The sequence below is a fragment of the Colius striatus genome, chromosome 2 (genome assembly GCF_028858725.1).
Source record: "Colius striatus isolate bColStr4 chromosome 2, bColStr4.1.hap1, whole genome shotgun sequence".
Classification (NCBI taxonomy): Eukaryota; Metazoa; Chordata; class Aves; order Coliiformes; family Coliidae; genus Colius; species Colius striatus.
In genome coordinates, this window is record NC_084760.1 from 14,408,314 (window position 1) to 14,432,713 (window position 24,400).

Genomic DNA, 24,400 nt, shown 5'->3' on the forward strand with positions numbered 1-24,400 from the left:
CCTAGTTCCTAGTGGAGAAACAGTACTTAGGGCTATAGATGTAATTGTGCACAGAATTTCATAGGGCTATCCCATTTTGACAAGGAAATGTGAGCAAGCAAAAAATGCCATCAAAACAGCCTATTTTAACTATAAGTGGTTTTGGAGGACTTATTTATTGAGTCCTTAGTTATTCAATGAGTAACACAAAAAACTCATTTAGGCAATTCTAAGCTCTGTCAGAGAAGTGGATAATAAAAATTTCTTGATTAATCAATGGCTAAACCGTAAACAGCCAACAAACTGATCAGAAACTCGAACAACCACTTTGAACTCTTGGCTTCAGAAGAATGGAGCACACAACTTTTGCACAGTGAAAATATCAGCCCATGCACCATTCCGTGCTGAAGCAGAGCACTGGGGTTTGCAGCAACTTGTAAAGATTTGATAGTGCCTGAATCCCTTGGTCGTCCTCTCCCGTGAAAGGGCAATGACAGTGCCTTAGAGTCCCAGGAGTTGTTCAGACTGTTAGTGAAGCAGAAGCTGAGAGGCAACACAGTCCTGAAGAGACAGTATGAAGTAAAAAAGACCATCCTCTTCTGGCATAAGTTTCCAATGTCCCATGTACAATGCATGTTTTGTTAAATTTAGAAATTAATGTATCACAATTTTAAAGAAAACCAAAAGGACTTTTATCTGCCAACATCCCCATTCAAATCCTTCTCCAAGAGCTGATGAAATCATCTGACATAAAGCAGAGCAGAGGCTGCATTCTTTACAGAGCTTTGGGTGATGCATATTTTACCAACTAATCCATAAGAAAGGGATTCTTGAACAAAATGGTTAAGTAAAAGAAGAGATCATTTAAAAATATGCTTATGTGGAATTTTAGTTGTGGCACGTGCTGTGAACATTGCTAATGCTTTCAGATATCAGACTACTCTGCAATTAAGAAGCAATACAATACATTTTTAAATTGTAGCTCTGAGCACATAATTTATACTCCCAGTACTTTTATCTTAAATAGTCTTTCCGGCTTAACAAAAATTTGGATATAATTTGTATAAAAACTTGCAACTCCAGCACTAATTAATTTTGAAAGTTTTTGAGGAACAAATGTTACATCAATAAATGTAAACCTCTAAATATATATGTTTCAGATCCTTGCTATTAAAGATATTTACCTTTAATTTTAGGTCCTTGAGCCATTATTGACTGAATTGCAGGGGGCTGGCACAGAGAGAGTGCAAGGCTTAAACCTCATCTTGGGAAAACTAGTCAGAGGCTTACTACTAATTTAGTAAGCTGCTCTCAAAGCCTTGAGCTTTGAAATATTACTGAAAAGAGTGCTATGACATCTGGACCATAGCATGCAAGTCATTTACGTACTCACTGACAAAGAACATGCTCTTCCCGTTTTTCTGTCCATAGGAAGAGTATTTTGAGTTTAATTTAAGGATGAGGCAAGTGCTTTTGAGATAATGTTTTGCAGTTCTCTGCTGCCCTGTTTTTATTTACTGGTCCATTAAATACTGTTTTGCAAGAATAGCCTTCTCACTTGAACTGCTCAGTAATCACAATACATTTTTGTGGTTTAAGACTAACATAAAGCAGTTCCAGAGCACCTGCATAGAGATAAGATATTTGTGTACTTTAGCTGAGGATATAGTTGATGAATTACAGTTTTTCTTCTAAAAATAGAATTCTTTTGTGTTTGGACAGTAGACAAAACATAAAATTTCTATTAAAAAACTTGAAATATCTTGAAGAGATAACAATAGGTTTTTAGTATTGGAACTACAGTAGGATAATGAAGCCTGCTTCCAAGTGCCTCAGCCAAGCCATGATAACTTAAAATAGCTGAGCTGAAGTTCTTCAGATGAAAAGAGAGCAGCTTACTAAATTAGTAGTAAGCCTCTGACTAGTTTTCCCAAGATGAAGTTTAAGCCTTGCACTCTCTCTGTGCCAGCCCCCTGCAATTCAGTCAACTGCAGGGCACTCCACAGCATGATTTGTGGCAGCTGGGAACTGCGTTTATGCTCTGCCCTGAGCAAGCAAACTAACTAACACCAGCTAACACACAAACCAGCAGCTGAAAGCAGCTAACAGGGGAAAGCAAGTACAGGGCAAGAATTTGAAACTTCCCCTGAGCATTCTCAGTGCCTTCAGCTATTTTCAGCCTGATATGTTCTATCTAGGTAGCAATGATAAATGAGTATTTCTTTCAAGTATTTCTACTCTCTCACTCCATGCCATGTTAACTTCTACACCCAGGGATAAGGTTTTCGATAGATCTGCTATTCACTGTGTGAAAAGCCACTCCATTCAGTTTGTCCATGGAGGCTGCTTCAAAGCTCATCTAAAGCAAAAGCAACCAGTCAAAGAGAGCAGGTGCCAGGACATGACAAAAGTGTAGACTTGTTTTCTACTAGAAGTCTATGGGTTTGAAAGATGTTAAAGTCATTCACCATGCTGGCTTCCTTCCCAGACACAGCCAGTGTCAATGCCAGAGCCCTGCAGAGCCCAGCTCCCTGAACTGTGGATAAGCTAAGAAGGGTGAAGGCAAACACTGGCAGTTGTAATGCACAGAAATTATCTGATAACCCATGGAGATCCTTGAGAATGGGCTTGTCTCTCACAGGTAATGAATAACCTGTACATGAAATTGTTGCCCAGGTTTCTAGATCTAGAATGAGTACCATAAAGCTTCTGACCACCCCTAGACTGTTTCTCCTTAATATTGCAGAGGAGCACAGAAACCAGCAGTCCTTAAGGAGACTCTGTTATACCAGTCATAACAGATACTTAAAACCTACAGTACGGAGATTCCTTAGTGAAGCCATCTCTTGTATCTGATAAACAAATGTGAACAAATAATGTGGCCTGTTAGGATTTTCAGACAGCTTTCAAAGCCCCAACAGTTTTTCATTGACTCCCTTGTGAAATAAGTTCATGGTCTTTGACTTGTCAGTGTTCCACAGGTCCATATAGGATATGAGATATGGTCCTTCTATTTTGTGAATAAGCTTCTGCTAGGAATCCTACCACAGCCACTAACTTATTCCGTATAAATATCAGAGAAATCATGAGAAAATGCAAGCTCCTGTTTTATTACTCACCTGGCCTACCATTTAAATGGTAGGCCAGGTGAGTAACCCGGCCCATTTAAATGCTGTATTTTGGTCAGTTCTTGCCAAGTTTAGCAACTATGATTAATTTATCTTGTCTAAATAAATGTGCTGAGCAGTTACTACTTTCACTGAATATGGAGATGATTTGATTTATGAATTGATGAAGTCAGTCTATTTACAGTAAAGGATATATCAAGCATTGAGGAAAGAAAAAAACAGAAAATACCTAACCACCTTTGTTTTTTTGCCTGAGACTTTAAGAATAATTTGTAAATTTTCAGCTGAAAATTAGCATAATTCAACATGTTACTGTTTCAGAACTACATTGCTACGTTTGCTATAAAATAGTGGAAAGGAGATCAGACATCATGCTTTAAATGAGTAGGTGATGCAATGTTTTATGTTACTTCAATGAGGCAAGAAAAAGTGGAGAATCAGCAATCTGATGGCAAATAATTATTGACAGATCAAAGGAGTACAATTAAAAAAAAAATTGAATTACTGATGTGTAAATTCAGAATCTAATGTCACAAAGTATATAACTTTTCTTTTGCATATGGATCAAGTTTTCTCTTAAAAATAGCGAGGATATTTCCTCTCATGTATGAAAAAAAGTTTCAGAACATCCATGTCCTGAAACTCTTGAGTTTCAATTTATTCATGAACAATTTCTTCCTGAAAGTTCAGAGCGTGTGGACAATTTCTGTTCAAATCAAGGATTGTTTTTGCTTGAGGCAAAAGTAGCAGCTTATGGAGGAAACAAGACTGTTTTGATGTATATACATGTAGACTGCTGAGGTAAATCAGGAACTTGAAAATTGTATATTGCTTCTGATTGAATAAAACAAATAGAATTATGAGACTAGAAACAGAGGCTATGGTGGAAATTGTTAGCATTTTCAGAGTTAAAAGTGAAATAGCAATTGCTTCATTGGGAAAAAAAATGTAGAGGGGGCATGAAGGAAGGATGTTGAATAAGAAGTTGGAAATGATGGATATGTGCTCCTTAACAATACATGACTGAATGTGTGAATGGTAAAAGCATAAGGCAACAAAATTACAATGACAAATCCATGCAGACTTATATAGGCAAACATATGTAAGTGGATCACCATGTTTGATTAAAGCCAGAAGCTTAGAATGCTTTTGAAATAATTGTTATGTAAGGTAGGAAAATACATTAGAAGTCAGTAATTCAGGTCCTAAGCTATATATTAACTGATGACAATGGAGAGGTGTTTTCCATTCTACTGGATTCTTTCTTCCTGAGCATCTGATGTTGAATCTGAAGAGCTGAAATTAGCATTGTTCACAGGAAACTGGTGAAAGGTTTTTAACTTCACTGGCTAAGAGTGAAAACTGCTTATAACAAAACCAGCAAAACCGATATTAGGTTTATGAAGGCACCTTAGGTGGGGGTAGAGTGAATCAGATTAAGATGCTATTCATTACCATTAAATATAGTAATGTTTTAGACATCTTCATAGCAAAATTTGCCTTCACTATGCTAGTACAATTTGTGTGAAGGTAGTGTGCCGATATTTGTAACAAATTTTCAAATAGGAACTACATGAATATACATGTAGTATTCATCATGGCCATAGTTTTATCCCATTCAGGAGGTCTTTCTATATGTGTATGTGTATGCATTTAGAAATAAATACTTTTTAGAAATTAATGATTTTTATATGATCATTTTACTGCTTTTGGTGAAAGATTTTTTCCCCAAACTTTTTTTTCCCAAGAATTTCTCTGCTTTGTAGAAGTTCATAGGTTTTTTACTTGAAGCTTAGCATAAGCAGTCTTTTAAGCATGACAAAAATGAAGTTCAATAAAGTATCTCCAAAACAAGACAGCTCTGTTTTTAACAAAATGTCTTTCCTCTCACGTGTACAATCCATGCTATGAACAAATTAAATGAGAAACAATCATAATTCTGTTCCTTTGGCTATATCTTTTGGATTGCCTCCAACATAAAATGCATTAGCACAAAAATGTACTTGTCCTTAATTAATTTATAGCTTAGAGCACAATACCATAAATAATAGTTGAACTTCAGCTGCAAAGGTTTTAAAGTCATGGATAAAATACTGTATAAAATTTGTAATAAACTTTAAACAGTACTATAGGACAAGTAGAACTAATTATCAATAATCTTAGGAATTTTGGTGACGGACAACTGAATGTGAAAGATGTTTATTTTGTAATACATTTGGGTTCTATTAAATTTGTTGTCATTGCGGGAGAGAAAATTATTTAAGTTTTATCTCTACCCTAAAAAAATACACTTACCAAACAGAACTATTTGGGTGGGGGTTTTGATTTGTTTTCTTAAAAAATTTTAACTAGCTTGAAGCTTATAAACTATACTGGCATATCTTGTTCTGAAGCATGCGTGGTTGAAGGCTACGGAATCTGCATTTTATACTGTAGCTTTATAGAGGAACACAGATATGAAAGGATCTAATGGGTCATCAGATCTCTTGTCCTAATATTTCAGGAATTCCATTTTCTAATCCCCTTCATAAACTTATCAACTTCCTCTATGAATGCAGTTAGGATTTTTGCTCCCGTTACTTCAACTGAAGAAATGTTCCCAAGTCTTATTGCTCCAAGCGAGAACCTGTTTCTGGTTTCTAGCACAGATTAAAATCTTTGCTGATGTGTTTGCTTGCCAACATTGTCATTTAGTTTAAATGGCTCTCCTATGTCCCTGATCTTTGCCTCCATGATATATTTATAGACAGAAACTGGATCCCTTAACAGCCTTTATTTTGCTAAGCTAAACAAGCCAAGGTCTTCTTTCTGTCTTCTCATATGGTAGAGAAGATCATGCTGGAAGTCCATCTTTGTACCTGAACAAGTCTGAGGTAATGTGCTACAAATGATGAAGTACAACAGCCTTGTATAATAGCATAATAAAAGAAACCATAGCAAACAGTAATAATTAGAGGCTTGCAAGGATGTGCTGTGCCAAATATTTAGGAGGTTGGGTAAAGGTTTTAAAATCTATGGGAATCTTTATTAGAAATAATGGTGGGGTTTTTTCTAACTTGTTGATTGAAATTTTGTTATGAAACATTTCACAGTTTTAATCAAAATCTGTGTAATCAATGAAAATTATTATTTGATTGAGACCTTTGGCCAGCATAGTATGCAGTTGATTAAGTTTGTGAAAGTAATCATTGAAGAAATATGTCTGTCATTTTGAGAGTTTGTTTGACAATGACTGAGATAATAATGTATAGTATGTGATGAATCTTTCTTGGAGAAGTCATAATTACATTCACATGTTGTCTTTAAAAAATTTCAGTGACAGAATTCAGGGGATTGCTTCCCTGGAGGTAGCTCTGCACAGTGCTCCTGTCAATGTGAGCCGTTGGAAAGCAAAAGAAAATATGGAGCTAACTGATTTCACTAGGTCCCAGGACCACAGAGAAAAGGATATTTAGTTAAATCCACTATCCCCATGTCTTTTGTGCCATAGCTTCTTGGAGAACTCCAGGAAACTCCAGTAAATTAAATGGAACTGTATTTCTAACAAATCATTCTGAGAATAATAATCATCAAATAGCTGATTTGATAGAGGAAGCCATTACACACTGCCTGTCCCCATGGTGGCCTGTAGGCTGTGGGAAGTAGGTGCCCCTTTATGCATCCCAAAGCCTTCTCCCACAATGCTAGTAGGGCATAGTGTGCTCCTAAAATCAGCTTTGGTTTGTATTCTGTTCTATCTAACTCTGCCTAACCTTCACAGTGCCTCACCAGACTGTCCATCCAGAAGGACTTGTACCACCCCTTGTGCGACACTTGGGTCTTGGAGGTGCAAGGGAGTAAAATGCAGCTTCAAAAGTCCTTTGTTTCCCTGGATTTTCCTTTGAGCATTCTATGAACTGTGGCTTGTAGATCAATGGGAAGATGAGAACTTTGATCAAGCTTTCATTAAGGTATCTTAGCCAACCTACCAAAGAAAACTTCAGCTTTCCTTCTAAGTTTAGCTCATCAGGGCAAAGGGGGAATGTGTTTGCAAATGAGGAGAGCTGAGAGGCTTTCTCCAAAATAAATCTACAGAGAATCAATAGCTTCCTGTTACTGCACTGAGAGTAACAAACAAAACCAATCCTGTTTAGCGCATGTAATTAAAACTCTCAACAACTGCCATGGAAAAAACAGACCAAGAAGCACCCTACTATGCAAGGGGCTGTGATGTTATTGTAGCCCTGTTAGGTTAAAGATGCTAGTGAGGCAAAGTCTTCAAGAAAAGTGGCTTTGATTCTTTCATTAGTCTAATAGGTGGTTACAAGCGTTTTTGATATACTTGTATGTGATGCCAACGAGTGAAACATCAGCTTTATTCAAGACAACGGCAAAGTCCCATAGGCTTTTCAGTACAACACAATGTAGTATAATGGAGAATATTTTGATTAAATAGAGTGATATTAATGCAGACTGTTTCTTTTGCTCACCATATTTAGTGTGGCATAACTTAGTTAAAATGGAAAGGAAGACATGCATAGTCACTAATATTATCTCAAGATATTTTAGAATGTAATGAAGAAAAAAGTTTTCCAGAGTAGTGTAAAACACCCACCTTATCCTGCTGCTTGATAAAACATCACAGGATCTAAATTATTCAAATTCAAACTGTGACTTTAAAACAATATATAGAGGAGGGAAAGTACTCTTAAGAGCCTATTTTTAAACCAGGTCTCCTGTGAACAAGGTTTCTGCAAATCATGAAAAACGTCACTTTTTTGGCAGTTTCAGATTTTAATCTCATTTAAACTGATGAAAATCCAGAGTAACTTCTTTAAATTCAGAAGTGTCAAGACAAATGAGGTCAGAATTTGACTCAAGACTCAGTCCACTCTTTTTGTAATCTTAATTATTAATATGAGCTGGTTGACAGAAAACTATTCTTCCTTACACTTTGTGAATTGCACTGAATATTAACATTCTTATTACAAAACATGGCTCACTTTCTTTAATTAGCTCTAGGTAGTTGCATATTAACTTTTAAAGGCAGTAGTCTTGATCCTTCCTCTGTTCAAATTGATGAGAAAACTCTAACTGACTTTTCTGAAGGACAAACTTTTTGTAGGGCAAAGAATTAATTTCTGTAAATCCCATGTGCCTCATCCAAATTATCTCCTTTTCTTCTCATAAACTGTCATGCCAGATGTGATTCAGAGCTTATTGGTATAACAGTGTGATAATCTGAATTCTTTCACTAGTAGGACATGCCTTCTGCTATTTACATATAAATAAATAGATGGATAATTGCTCAATTTTCTCCTAGAACTAGCTGTTAGCAAACAGAAGTTTGCTAAACAAACTTTACAAAAAATGAAAGTATTTATCAATAAAATAATAGTTTGTTTCCTAGAAAGCCAGGTTTTTCTTAATGTTTTTGTACCAATTGAACTGTGATTACAGCTGTGAAGATTTCATTATTGTATCTATCCTCATGTTGTTTACAATAAAACTCATTCTTTCTGTTCAGAGCAAGGACAAAAAAAAAATCTACAAATACCAAGTTGGTATTTACCATTTTGCAAGAACTCACATAGAGCTTGTTAAGAAATAATAGGGTAATGTGCCATACACTATTCTAACTGCTATTAACTTAGACAGTATAGTAGTCCTGCTTTATTCCTTAAATGGTAATGTCCAACAGTCAGTCTATAGTTGAACAAAATTGTTACTGTTTTCCTTAAAAAGATGACAGCTTTCCAGAACACCATGTTCTCATTGACCAAATGTTTTGCCAGAGGAAAGACCTCCATGGTCTCATAGCCCTCAGAAGCTCTATGGTGGCACCAGCCAATGTAACTGGTAACAGTGCGTGTGCTGGGACACATCACTGCTCAGATCCATTGGCTCTGATCTTTCCATGCTAACTGCCTCTGAAGAGGATTTGACCTACTAAACTTTGCTTATACTGTAATCACAGTTGAGAAGGTCAGGGCAGAATTCAGGGAATCCACAAGGTAGATTCAAATTCTGTTAGTGCTGCAGATTGCCCAGTTTGGCGAACCACGGGAGTCCTACATTGTCACTAAGAAGCTGGATGTCTGCTAACTGCATGCAGTTTGACCAATAGATGGGCCAAGGTGGACATGTCATCTGCTGTCAGATGCATTGCATTGTATTGCACTGCACATATTCTGCAGAATTAGCCTACTCAATGAGGAACCCAACACATTACCTACCAGCTTTTTCCTTCCCTCATAATCACTGTGGGATTTTTTTTGGATGGAGGTAGTTATTTGGTGTTGAATGCTAAACTAATGCAGAAAGTTGTGGCTTGTAGTACTAGCTTTTAGGAGGCAGCAGGAGTGCAAGGTTTTACCACCTGAGTTGGTACACTGTATCATACCTGCAAACATGTCACCTACCATATTCTGTATTCTTCAGGTCACTGTTTTCTCTCACAGCTTTGGAGACACATGGATGAAGTCAATGGGAGTCTCTAAATTAAAAAAATACATCTATTTTCAAGCCACTTGAAGTCTGGAAGTCTATATTGTCTAGCTGGCCTGCTGTCTGGCAAGCAGAGCATGTGGAACATGCTGCTTTTTGCTTTGCCCTCACATGCAGTCCCTGAGCCTTATCTTTTCTCTAGGAAGCAGCAGGGACCCCAGTCAGCCTCAGGTGGGAGCTGCAGAGCGATGGCACAGGGGCACCTCTATCCTCGACTCTCTCCTCTCCCCTCCGGACCTAGATTCTAGCGAAGTCCCTGCTCTGGAAGCATCCCTCGACACAGGTATTACTCCACATAACGGGCTGTCCAGATGATATGTGGGAGCTTCCAGGTGAAGCCACACTCCTAAAGTCATAATGTTCAGGAGATGCTTGCAATAGCGTGCCTGGAAAGCAATGCTTGAGCTTCCCGCAGATGTCAGCTCCAGGAGGTGACCAAAATTACTTACGTCATTTCTCGTCTTTCAAAGGCTCATCTGAATTGCAGAGCTGCCAAAGCTCTCAAGGACTGTTGAGGATTACCAAGGAGATCCTGAATGTACATTCTTTTCCCTGAAATTTTTTAACATAATGAGTTAATAATGAGCATCCTGAGTTAACAATTTAGTGTAATGAGGAACTCTTCCTCATGGAACCACTGACTTATGACCATACTGGGTGTCTCACAATATTTGTCTGGGATTTTGCCTTTCTTTTGAAAGTCTCATTGCTAGTATAATGTTGATTACACAGTAACTGTTATTTCCAGTTTTAAAATGCTTCATGGTGCTGGAACATACTTTGAAACTGTGAAACCAACTCAAAAGATGGAAGGCAATTAATAACTGATTTTACAAAAATTTCACAACTTGAAGCCCAATATCGTATTTTTAAATGTCTGTCTCATTTGGAAAGCTCAGGATTGTCTATATTAATTATGGCCACAGAAGATCTATCTCTATAGTCAGAATGAAACTCCATTTGTAGTCAAGGATTGCAAACACAATCTTCCTGGAACTGAAAGTTGTACATAGTGCAATTTTTATGGCTTATATTACCTTTTCTATTTTTAGTTCGTTGAAACCTGCAATAAATCATATTATCCTCCTTAAATTGTCATTCATAATGCTAAATTCCATTAACTTGGCATAAATAATTTTTTTTTCTTAAATTTACACAGTTACTATTTTGCCTAACAATCTTACACAAACCAAAGTTTATTTTTGTCTGATACAAAGTTGATGTGAGCACAAAACGCTAATGATGTGTTTCTATTTGTGGAATTTTAAAATCAAATTTTAAAACCCCCACAATATTTTCTTCTTCTTTTTTTCAATTTAAAAATATGCATGTAGTACGAAGTCCAGTTTTCCACCTTTATAGGCATTCGGAGAAGTTTCTTTGAGTTTTAAGAAAGCCTAATAAAATTGTATTTTTCAGCTTTTTTGAAGGGACAATGGGAAGAACAACTCTGTGAGGTGTTTTTTCCTTTCTTCAAATGCATCTTCAAGGTATAAGAGATCAGTCAGTGACAGATATTTATATAGAACTCTCCAGTGTTGTTGGAGCTTACTTAAATAGAGACAATGTCATACATTTGGCTACCAGTAGAAATTGTTTGCCCAACTTTACTTCAGACCCTGGCTGAGCAGAAGGCAGGGGAGCCAAGCGTGCTGCTGGCACACCACTTCATGATGGCTGTGCCATAATGGTAAATGCTGGGTTCTGACAATATTTTTATTTTCTATGCTTTCCTATCCATCTAATTATAGTCCTTTGTCTTTGACACAGATGCTTATTTCAACAAGACTGAAGTTTGCTGAGTGCTCAGTGTTTACTGCTTTCCATGGCGTATAGCAAGGTGATTTCTAGTGCCTAGAAGGCCGGTGCTGCTAGAGTCAAGCCACACTACCACATTGGCATGTGCTGGCAAGCAATCTTCTGGACAGGCTTTTGTTTTTTCTTGATACCAAAAAGTAATAATATTTATATCAGTAAGTACAATTACAGTAAATAATTTTTTTGCAAGCATGGTGTCTACTTTAGGTCAAGCACATGGTAAAGTGCCAGCTGTACAGATTCTCTAAATATTACTATTTCAAACCAGGTCAGTTTTGCAGTGCTAGAATTAACTGACAAATTGATGACTGATTTCTCTTTTTAAAAAAATTATGTTGTTTACTTGGCATGCAGTCAGTGATATTGTTTGGGACTGATTGAAAAGATATACTAGCATAGCAGATTTTGGTATTAACTTTTATTACATGAGTTACAGAACTTAATGTGAAGACTGATAGTTTTTTTGGATTTTGACTGCATTTAATAATTTCTGTTAGACTGTGATATACAAATCCTAAAGCATCATTCTGATAAAAGAAAATCCAAAAGAATTTCAGTACAATTTAATAATTTAGTAAGGAAATATTTATCCAACCTCAATACTTTGTCCTGACTTGGATTAGATGATCTCTAAATGTTCCTTCCAACCCTATCATTCTATGACTTTTCTAAAAGCCTTGTGATGTATTCTCAGTACATATACAGCAGAGGCTTAGATGGTTAGTCTGACTTTGCTTTTTCTGGATAGTTGTGCTCACCAGTCGGCTGCTGAGTGCTCTGGAGAGATGCTCTTTAGCTGTTAGCTGGGCAGATTTGAAGAAACCTGTCATCTCTGAAATTCCTGCAGCATGCATATGGGCACATACAGATAAGGAAAAGCTGTTATCTGTGTCCTATGGAGTGAATATTAAAAGGAATGACGTGGTACTCATACCTCATTTGGATGTTGTCACTAGAGATAGAAGGTGAATGGGGTTTATTCTTACTGAGGGTAAAACAGTATGTGAAAAGTGAAATGAGCTCCTAAGAATAGTTTCTGTAACATCTTGTTACTTAAGTAATTATAACACTTTAATATGGTGCTATAACAGGTAAATTTGCCTCCTGACAGGAGGAAACTGGTTAACCTGCCTTTTCCCAAACCACAGATGAGAAGCTAAAAAGCAATAACAATACAATATTGAGTAATTCAGAGACAGAAGGAAAGATTAGGTTTTTGACCATAACTAACATTTATACCTTAGAAAGCAGCTGTCTGGGCAGCACAAGGGCCAGGTTGCTCCCCACAGTGCCAAGACATGACAGAGCTGCCAACAGTGACTGCAGCATGTCCTTGCCAAGGCCATGGGTCCACCCCACATGCACAGGAGAAGCAGCCCAAAGTAATTTGTCAGTCATCTAAACATCCTTGAAGGCAGCTGAAAAATATTTAAGTAAACAAATAAGTAGTGCTGATACATTACATAACTGCTGGGTTATACAGTTTTCACTCAACAAAAGGTACGTGATCATTTGTCTATTTATACACTGCTTTCCTACTTGATTTACCAATCATATACCATTTGTATATGCCTGTTCCCCTGTTTTTTTGGATGATGACCAAGCTTTTTGGCATTATTGTGAAAATTCAAATCAGTCTTTTAAATTTATATTGAGAGACTGAGTGATGACGTAGTATTTAGAAGCACCCACTAGTTCCCTCAGCAACACTGAGACTCAAATGGCTTTTCTGTCATCCACCTCATAGGAAACAGGAATTTGAAAATTTTATTGTTAATTTTTTTCAGATCTACCTTAATTATTAAAACTGAGTCTCTAGTTTCACTTACTCTAACTAAAAGAAAGTTAGTAGATCCATTTTTTTATTGCTATTTCTTAAATTACTTGTTTTGGGCAATAATAGCCAAATTCCACCTACTATTAGGGGGAAGGGGAAAAAACCAGGCCCACTAAAGTTGAGCCTAAGGGTGGCCAGTGTTGAGGGTAAATCCTGCATGATCAGCTTCCTTCTTGAAATGCCTGTACACCAATGCACGCAGCATAGGGAATAAACAGGAGGAGCTGGAAGTCTGTGTACAGGTAGGGGATTATGATTGGTGGCAATTACAGACACGTGGTGGGACAGCTCACATGACTGGAATGTGGTTATGGATGGCTATGTCTTTTTTAGAAAAGACAAGCTAACAAGGCGAGGTGGTGGAGTTGCCCTTTATGTAAGAGAGCAACTGGAGCGTACTGAATTCTGTCCAGGCGAGGATAAGGGACAAGTTGAGAGTTTGTGGCTTAGAATTAAGAAGAAGGCTGGCATATGTGACATTGTTGTGGGTGTCTATTACAGGCCACCTGATCAGAATGGGGAGGCTGATGAGCCTTTTTACGGGCAACTGGGAGCAGCCTCAAAATCACAGGCCCTGGTTCTCATGGGGGATTTCATCTACCCAGATATCTGCTGGAAACCTACGTGGCTAGTCACTTTCAGTCCAGGAGGTTCCTTCAGTGCATGATAACTTCTTGATGCAAATGGTGGATGTGCCAACTAGGAGAGGAGCACTACTAGATCTTGTACTCATGACCAAGCAGGGTCTAATTGAAGCAGTGAAGGCTGAGGGCAGCCTTGACTGCAGTGACCATAAGATAGCGGAGTTCAGGATCTTGTGTGAATTATCAAGCAGGATCGTAACCCTGGACTTCAGCAGGGCCAACTTTTGACCTTTTCAAGCAATTACTAATTACTAGGAGACATCTCATGGGACAGAGTATTAGAAGATAAAGGGGCCCAAGACAGTTGGTCTATATTCAAAGATAACTTTTTCCAGGCTCGGGATCAGAGCACCTCAGCAGGTAAGAAATCAAAAAAGGGAGCCAGGAGACCTGCATGGTTAAATGGAACTGTTGGGCAAACTCAGGTGGAAGAAGAGAGTCTATAGATCATGGAAAGAAGGGATGGCCACTTGGGATGAATATAAGGCTGTCATCAGAGGATGTAGGGAGGCAATTAGGAAAGCTAAAGCCTCGTTGGAGTTACACGTTGCAAGGGAGGTCAAGTACAAGAAGAAGACTTCTTCAAATACATTGCAGAAAAAACTAATGCTAGAGGCGGTGTAGGCCCACTGTTGAATGAGGCGGGTGCCCTGGTGACAGAGGATACAGAGAAGGCAGAATTACTGAATGCCTTCTTTGCCTCTGTCTATACTGCTGGAGACTGTCCTCAGGAGTCCCAGACTCCAGAGGAAGTCAGGTTAAAGGAGGAGTTTTGTTTGGTTGATGAGGACCGGGTTAAGGATCAGCTGAGCAGTCTGGATGTGCATAAATCCATGGGACCCTATAGGATGCACCCACGGGTGCTGAGAGAGCTGGTGGAAGTCATTGCTAAACCATTCTCCATCATCTTCAGTAAGTCGTGGAGAACAGGAGAGGTGCCTGAGGACTGGAGGAGAGCAAATGTCACTCCAGTCTTCAAAAAGGGCAAGAAGGAGATGGGTAACTACAGACCAGTCAGCCTCACCTCCATCCCTGGAAAGTCATGTTTGACCAACCTAATAGTCTTTTATGAAGATGTAACCAGTTGGACAGATGGTGGTAGTGCAGTGGATTTGGTTTATCTTGATTTCAGTAAAGCATTTGACACCATCTCCCACAGCATCCTTGCAGCAAAACTGAGCAGGTATGGGCTGGACGATCAGGTAGTGAGATGGATTGTTAACTGGTTGAAAGGAAGAAGGGAGAGGGTTGTGATCAGTGGGGCAGGAGAGTCAAATGAGCTCATTTCCCAGTTAGGTAGCTCAGTAAGCTTTTCACTTTTTTTGTGTAGCTTTTTAGAAATACTGGGTTCTCTGCTTCTCTAGGCCAGGAGTGTCCCTGTTTCAGCTGTCTACATACTGGTGCCTTGTAGAAAGACCATCCCAACAGCATAAGCTATTTGGATTTATGACTTCATTAACATAAAGTTGGTAGGGTTGGTTATGGCAAAGCCTCTGAGGGATGGACAGAATCCCACAGCCTCTATTCAGGTCCTAACATTTGCCACCAAGTGTGGCACTGTGTCAGATGCTGATAATGAGGTGCAAAACACCTGCCAGCGCCTCCCCACCCAACAGCAAAATCAGCCTTTGTGACGATGCATTTATGAATCCAGTGCCAATTTATCAGCCTTGTCCAAATTAGACACACAACCTCTTTAGAGAGGTCAGAGGTGGCTCATAGGAGTATAGTTGAGACCTCCAAGCACATCCTATAGGCAGGATGCAGTGATGTTGCCCAGTCACGTCCTCTTACAGGGAGACTGGAGCAACACCTCCCTCTGCCCAGCACCTTCTTCCATGGAGAGAAAATCAAGGGATGTTTTCCCTGACAGACAGGAGCCATGACAGGCTTCAGCAGTGGTCACTTGAGCTGCATGGCTGAGGATGAGGACAGACCTGAGGTCTTAACATAGCCTCAGAGAGCTTGAGCTCCATTTCAAAGACACTGCAGATTATGGATGAAATCTAAACTCCTATCTCAGTTACACAAGTGAGATACTTAAAGCTGAACAGTATGAATTTGTGCCAGTGCAGATGATTTTATCTTCATGTAGGCTTGTAAAACACCCACTCTATTTGTAGGAGCTCTTTTTACTGTCTTTCCATGGCTCTGATCTGAAATTACTTTCTAAGAATTTTTTACCCTGTCCTAGTGGAAAAAAAAAAAAGAAAATTCAACCATGTTTAAGAAGTTAAGTAAGGGAGGGTGTTTGGCTAGTTGCAACAAGCCAAACACCGTTGACTTACATTTTATCCCAGTTGAAATTGGACCTAATGAAGTCACAGACTTTAAAGCATCTTGAATCTGACAGCAGATCATTTTAGTTATGTTAATGTGAGACCAAGCCCATGCAGAGATATTAATTTACTTCTTCCTTCTAAACTCGAAGTAGCTCTAATGTGTTTCCAGTTTAGCCTGATTTTTTGCTCTTAACTAAAAAGCCAGGTGACGTTTTGAGCAGATTAACATTGACAGACTGTTTGAAAAAAGATCAAAGCCAGCTCAACCCATGGACACAAGATAACTCTTTAACTTCATTCATTTCAAGTGAAAAAATTGTCTAGGGATTTTGAAACCAAGACATTAGAAGAAGCACATAAATGTGGCTTCTACAAATGAAAGCTGTTAAAACTGATGAGTTCACATTCAATGCCCAGGTAAGGTATCTATAGGATTTTGTGCTGCTCCTTGTCAGTGTGGGGCATGGTGTTATTTAAAACAGTTAAGCCGACACTACTTTACTTTCTTTGCCACAAATTCTGAAGTCAGAGGAAAACCTGCAGGATTACTGGGAAGTAATGACAGTCACTGGGCTGGCACTGCTAGGAATGAAGACTCTCTTTTCCTTTTACCTCTCTACAAATAGTAGTGACAAGTGAAGGCCAGGGCTTTGAATAATGCAGGGGCCACTCTGGAGCCTCCAAGTGCTAGTCCTCTTATCAGTGACATGAAGCAGAAGAGCTCAAGGTTTGTGTCACCAAGCTCAGCAAAAGCCAAGCGAAGTCTAGTGGGAAGTGGCGATGTTGTGCAACCACCCTTTCTGCTTCAGCTGCACTGTCTCTTCCTAACCCTTGCTCAGCTGCTCTATCTCCAGACTGTCCTTCAGTTGCAACTTTAAAATGTGCCTCTAGAATAAGTAATATAGTGCTGTGTGCCTTGACCTAACTTACTTGAAAAAATTAGGATTCTTTTCTGTTTTCCCACCACTTTCTGCTTATTTTCTCTCTGCAGACTATGTATTTATGGTGAGTTGCACTCTCCCTTTGCATGGCTCATTAGTTTTCCATTTCCTTTGTTTGTAGAGGAGCAGACTGTGGAAAGGAAAGGATGTAAACCAAACAGTGCTAGGGCAGGAACACAGATACTGGAAGGTGAATGTCTGTACTCTTATTAAAATGTTGGAGTGGTCCCCTACACACTTTTGTCCAGGCCTCTTAACACTCTCCTGAACCCTCTGAGAGCGTGTTTCGGGAGTCAGCATGGGCCAGGAGTAATTCCCAGTGGCCAGTGTGGATGCAGCCAGCATGTTATGGATGCTAAGAGGGCTTAAGAGCATGAAGGATTTTCCAGGACAGCTGGCTTTCCAGTCAGAGAGCAGTCCTGGACATGGTTAATCTCCAGTATACATGTAGCCAGAAAATTCCTTTTCTTTTCTTTTTTTTTTCTTTTCCAACCAGAAAAATATTGTAAAGCCACCCAAAATTGATAGTGAGACTCAAGGGCAGGTTTAGTATCAGAGACTATTTTTAACTCCTTGTTTGGAAACTAGGGAGGTGTAAGGCAGCCCAGTCTAATGAAGGGGGTTAAATTCACCTCTCACACAACGACCAGGCATTCATGTGCAAGCTGGTACTCTGTGTCTATCAACAACTGAAACTTCCTACAAAGGAGTCACTGAGAGAGATTTGGAACTTGCTCCCTGCTTTGGTTGACAGCTGAAATTTGAGATGCTGCAGATGTGTTTTGACACTGTTGTCTCTTGGAGACAATATTTGTAGAACATAAAGGTCCTCAGTTCCTTTTTTCCCCTTTGCTATAAAATCTGTAAGGGACTCTGTCAAAAAAAGGATAAGTTAGTCAAATGTAAAATGTAGCTATAATTCTTTAGTGTTTTCAGCAAAATCAAAGCTGTGCAAAACATGGCTACCAAAAAGAATACAGGGTTTGTGATTCATGTTTGGTCAGCAAGAGACAGCAAAATTGACCCTTGACCCAAACTCTGAAGTTTGGTTTTGAGACATTTAGCTTTTTGTCTTGTCTCACAGTTGTTAAAATCCAAGTTAATGTTGAAATAAATGAAAATGAAAACTTGAAACAGATTTTGTATACAGCTAGTAGGATTTAGTTTCCTCATTTCAGTTTAATCCCCTATTTGCTCTGTGATTCGTTCCTAAATTAAAGTAGGATTGCAAGTACCACAGAATGACTTTGCTTTCCATGCTATGTTGTCATGGTTTGGCAAGGAGCTGTTTTTGCTTGGTAACAGGGGGAGGGGGTTGCAGTGAAGACCCGGTAAAGAGTTTTTGGACTCTCCTCCGACTCCTGGGTTCACACCCACCTCTGGCCCGACTGGGCCAATCTGGTGCCTCTGCCATCACTATTTAGGGACGGGAATTTGAAGTGCTTGCAGGAGGTGTAAGAGTGATACAAGATGGAGGCGACCACACGGACCCTACAGTCAGAGAAGGAGGAAGGAAGGAGGAGCACTAGACCAGAGACCCCTCTGCAAGCCGTGGTGAGAAGGCAGGCTGTACTCCTGCAACCCATGCAGGGCAATGGCTGGACTGAGAGCCACCAGCAGCTCTGTATGAGTGCACCCGGATGGGCAAGAGACTGTGTGAGGAGGCCATGGCACAGGCCATGCTGGAGAGCCTGCGAGCCGCAGAGCAGCCCCACACAAGAGGCAGAAAGGAGCTGCAGCTTTTGGGATGAACGGACGTCAGAGCGGCCCATGCAGGGCTGCCGGGTGTGTGAGGTACCCCACGGACTTGCAGGGAGGACTGGTGCGGAGCCCACCTGCCCTGAGCAGAGACAAATTGCAGAAGCTATTGGGAATAGACTGACTGAAACTCCCCCCATTCAAGGGGGGAGGAGGTAAAAACACTGGGTTCAGGGCTCTGAGCCCAGAAAGAGGGAAGAGGTGTGGAGAAGGTGGTCTTAAAGGGCTGGTTGGACTTTTTATCGTTGTACCACTCTGTGTTGTTTTATTTTGGTTATGTTTTGGGGTTTATGGTTATGCTTTTGTTAGTGTTGCATTAAATTATTTTCTGTTTTCTTCCCCAAACCGAGTGGCCTGGTCTGTTTTGTCCTGAACCTTAAGCGGCAATTAAGCTCTCCCTGCCCTTTGGCAGTCCTCAGATCTTTGGTACTTGAGGCTAGTCATGGTCTTTTGTTCCCTGTTGGGCCTAAACCACCACATACATGCCCTCGGTGATAGATCAGTGTTGGGTGTTCTGGTTTGTTATTGTAAGGATAGGGGTAAGGGACTTGGAGGCAAGAGCTGTGATCATTAGCAGCCTATTCTTGCCTATTGCTGCTTTCAGCTGTTTCCTGCCATCCTGAAAACAGAAAATGCATTGTTACAGGAGCAGTGGTCCTCAGAAACTGCTTGTGAGAGATATAGTGTGGTTCATAAGTCCACAGTATATTTGATCTTGTGTGTTATCAGCTTGGTTCTCTGCTGTCAACAAAAAGAAATGACTAATGTTTACCTAACACCAAAGATTACCCATCTACAGGAGTGAAAAATCTTTGGTAGGCCAGCTAATCTGCATGACCTCTGTTACCATTTTCCAGGCACGTTCTGGCTGTCAGGTGATAAAACAAATGTATAGAGGGTTTGGACTGAAACTAATGGTGACTTTGCTAGCTTTGTCTTCATGTGAAGGACACAGTTTGATTTTCAATTAAAATAGCATCACTCAAAAGGGCAAAAAGCTGTAAAACAGTATGAGAAGAACCATGATAGGGCACAGTGCTCATCCAGCCCTCAAGGAATGGCTTGTCTCTAGAGAGGCTTCATCTGACGGGTGCAAGTTACACAGCTTCAGGAAACGGGCATCCCTTTCCTCCAAGGATCCTTGCTTTTTCTCCAAACCAGGCACAGTCCTAGGCACAGGACACTCCAGTGGGCTGGAACTAGACCAGGAGGAGGGATGAGTAGGAACCAACCTACTCCCATGTCTCCCAACTCAGTTCAAATGTGTCAGAAAGGCTGCACCGCAGGCAGTTAGCACTGTTGCCACCTACCTTGATCTTGGCCCATCCCTTTCAGCCACAGAGCCGCCTCGGAGAATAAATATCTAAACTCTAGTCAGACCTAGTGGCATGTTTGTCTAGTGGTGTCAGCTACTTGAGCTGTCTCTTCTCTGTGACTCCTTTTTGTACTTTCTGGCAGCTGGGAAGCACAGTAATCAAAACATGGGTAGAGTGATATATAAAAGTTTATTTTTTTGACTGAATGATGATCTAATAGCTTATCACTCCTCATGCCTCATGCATCCAAGATGTTTTTCCCGTTGAAGCATGGGAAACATGAATCTTTATGAAACAAGTCCATGTTACTCCATAGTTGGTCAGCATGCATTACTCAAGTAAAAGTATTCCAGCTGAAATCACAAGTTTTCCTGAAAATGACAGAATTAGTGGAATTGTACCAGCATAAACTCTGTTCTTTGTATATCTGTGCATAATTTAGCTAGAGAAGGGTTTGTCTTGGAATTAAGAAAATGGTGTTAAAGTGGTATAAATCTGCCTTAGTGATGACTGGGTTTCCTCTTTTAGTTTTGTTAAATCCTTTTCTGCTTTCACACAGATTATTCAAAATTGTATCTGGATATGGAATTTTCAGAAGTGTTTTTCTTTTCTTCTTGAGAATACATTTATGCTTATTGCTCTCATTTCTTTTTTCAAGCAAAGGAGCTATTGTTGATATAATCTGTGTTGACTATAATCCACATACAACAGTGCTCCACTGTTATAAGAATCAGCTTTAGAAGCTGCATCTTTGATAAAGCAAAAAGGCTTTGCTGATTGTCATGCTGTACTTCAGCGTGTACCTGCTCTAACTTTACTACTTTTCTGCACTATTTGCAAGCAGCGTAAAAAGTTCTGTTTACCAAAACAGATTAGGAAATAATGAGATAGATGTGACTCGATAGAAGAAAATAATCTGTGTTTTGCATCTAAAACAGTCACTACATCTTTGTCATGTACTTTTAACAGGGACAAATTCTCTTTTCTCAAGTTCCTTTCACCAATGAGACCCCACAGATGGTATGACAAAATGAAGGAGACACCGTGATACCTTGTGCCATGGGGTAGTATCTCCTTCCCACATGGGCTTCTTTGAACAGTGCCACGGCCTCTCCCCATTGCTTGAGTGCACACAGCGGGTGCAGCCCAGGAACCAGCCCAATCTGGCAAAGGGGTAACAGGGAGGGAGGAGCCCACAGAGCAGCACTCCCAATGTAGGTGGTGCAAACCCTGCTGTGCAAGTAGCATCAAGAGGAGGAAGGGAACATTTCTTCTTCAATGTTTGAGGCTGAGCACACATGCTTGGGCATTGCGCTTCCTAACACCTGTATGACAAATGTCATTTGAGAGAGTTCAGCACAGGGCCACCAAGATGATGAAAAGAGTGGAGCATCTTCCATATGATGAAAGGCTGAGAGAGCTGGGGCTCTTCAGCTTGGAGGAGACTGAGGGGTGACCTCATTAATGTTTATAAATATGTAAAGGACAGGTGTCAGGAGGATGGAGCCAGGCTGTTCTCAGTGATATCCAATGATAGGACAAGGAGCAATGGGTACAAGCTGGAATACAAGAGGTTCCAGGGAAACATAAGGAAAAACTTCTTCACTGTGAGGATGAGGGAGCACTGGAACCGGCTGCCCAGATAGGTTGTAGAGTCTCCTTCTCTGGAGACATTCCAAACCCACCTGTACAAGTTCCTGTGTGACTTACTCTAGGTGGTCCTGCTCTGGCAGGGGGGTTGGACTAGATGAACTTTTGAGGTCCCTTCCAACCCTTGAGAATCCGTGATTCTATCATACAGTGCAGCAAGCAGAGTAAGTGAAAGGATGAAGGTAGCAGTGGTGTTATGGAGGTAGTCTGTATTGAGAATTACAGCCCTATGGCTTGATTATTCAAGCTGTTTACTGAGTAGAGAATTGTCCTGATCCATAACTATCCGTATCTCCATGCCAATACTCCAACTGCAAAGGCAAGCAGCTAATACATGCTCTTACAAAAGCACATGGGTAATGTATAATACTGTCAGAAGGAACAAAGACCTTTTCTTGTTTGCTCTTGTGGATAAGTCATGATGGATATGAGGGCAAGAGATCGGGGGAGGGTTAGTGGATCAGTGCTCTAGGCATGAATGTGTAGAAATTCAGGAAACTCCAGAATTGCTAAGGGTAGATATTTGTTCTGTTCTTCATTGTATGAGTAATTTGGTTTAGCACTTTCCTCTGACCAGTATAACTGAAACAAACACTGGAGTCATCTGCAAAAGCAAAACCAAGAATGAGGTCTGTGTTCCCTTGGCATGGTATTTTTCAGCTATTGCACAGTCCGGAGTCTGACACATGTCTGCTTCATGCAGCATCCAAGTCTAACTGGGCAGCATTGCTCAGCATGTGCCTCTGCACAATGCAAGCATCAGTTCCTACCTGGTCCTATGACAACTTCTTGGTAGCATGATTCATTTTTATTTCTTCAAGTCAGACAAAATAATAATAACAAATATTTGCAGAGTCCAGGAAAACAGCCTGGAATAACTAATAATATGAAATAACTAATGATAAAACTAATAATTTTAATCATTCTGAGATGATGTGAATAGTTGCATTTCTACATGTTTGTCCTGTGAAAGCCATACACCCCACTGGGGCCAAGTAGCCTTAGTTCTTGCTATCCAGATCCCTTGGGGCTAAAGCCATCCATGCCCATCTGGGGTGATCCTTGCTGAGGACTTCTAAGCCAACAAGGTCAATTTGGTGTCTCTGTCTTCCTCTCTTCTTGATATCTGAGAAGGTGTCCTCTTTTTTATGGTTTTTTTTTTGGTTTTTCTTGTCACCTGCTACTTGCAGATACAGACTGATACTATTTTTTAAAAATTCCAACTTTTTTCCTTGTTTATGGATTTTTTCAGATCTGATGGAGGTTTTGTGTGATTTGGCACTCCATTTTAAGTATATTTAAATTCCTTTTCACTCCTAGCACTATACATTGATTGGTAATCACTAGGCAGAGATCTGGCTTACTTAGTGCCTGAGTTCTCAGCAATCTCTCTTATAAACCAGCCGCTTCCACACAGCACTTTGCTCCACTTGAAATGCCTGCACAGTAGAGCCTCTGAAAGATACAGTTCCCATCATACAGTGCTCAATGTCTCAGCTGAGAAACAATTCCAGTTTTGGCTCACTAATAACCCAGTTGCACTGGCCCTGCAATCCATTGTTAGTCTGTCAGAAACCCAGTACTTTCATGTGATATCTTAATCAGTTAGATCTGCAACTGAACTCCAGACTACAAATTTATAGCCAAAGGCAACAACCATAGCATAGTTTAAAATCATCTCTTTTTGTTTGTGTGTGTGTACAATAATGCTATTTATTTGTTTATTTATTTATTAAGGAAAAGCACTGCGGGGCCAAAATCAACAATTAGCAGGAGGGACTGTTAAGTCCAAAAGAACTCTTTGCATTATGTAATTCTAATATCACTAGTAATGGGGCCTAATCTAACCTGCCATTTCAAGAGCTATAGGGAGAAGAAATTGCTGTCCACAAGGGAAAGGTTTGGAACACCATGCAGCTTGTCCTCTCCTGACATCCAATTCAGCAAATTCCTCACAGATTTCTTCCTGATGTCAGTAAAACTAACATAAGGGTTATTTCATAAAATCTTGTGTATATTGCTAACTTGTAAAAGCCTAAGGACCCATGCCCAGAACAACAATACAGACTCAAGTAAATAATCATAGCATTTGTCCTTTGTGCTTAAAGCTTATCAAAAGAGTGAAACAGAGAAGAGGCTGAAGAGTTTTCATGCCAAGTGCCAATGCTGTGAGCACATATTGAAACACGTAGCCAGTAAATGTTGAAATCAAGGTGACCGATCACATAAAGACTTCTCGTTTAACTGGAGATTGTTGGGAAAGATTTCCAGTTTAATATGCAATATGATGAGAGGTGGGAAAAAAAACAACTAGAGTTAAATATTAAATGCTAATGTCATTATAAATCATACCAACTGTTTCTTCAGGGAACACATTCCTTCCAGCAGATCAGGAATGCTGTAAGATATAGAGATATAATCAGAGCAGACAGCAGGAGGACATTTGTTACCAGTGTTACATTGGCAATCTACCTAGAATGAATTTTGGACAATAAATACACAGTTTTGGGATTTTGATATTTGAAATAATGTCATGCAACTGGTCAGAAACTTTTCTTCTT

The 24,400-nt window shown here is 39.8% G+C and overlaps 1 protein-coding gene across 4 annotated transcripts in view; it reads left to right on the forward strand.

Moving 5' to 3' along the window:
• The window catches only part of FILIP1 (filamin A interacting protein 1), a 115,250-nt gene that overhangs the window by 19,529 nt on the left and 71,321 nt on the right, over positions 1 to 24,400 (forward strand). For 3 of the 4 annotated variants that reach the window (XM_061990416.1, XM_061990418.1, XM_061990420.1), the window contains exon 2: positions 9,736 to 9,876. The exons of the other annotated variant lie outside the window; for it this stretch is intronic. The gene's annotated coding sequence lies outside the window, so the exon portion shown is untranslated. The remainder of the gene's footprint in view (positions 1 to 9,735; positions 9,877 to 24,400) is intronic. 4 annotated transcript variants of the gene reach the window in all.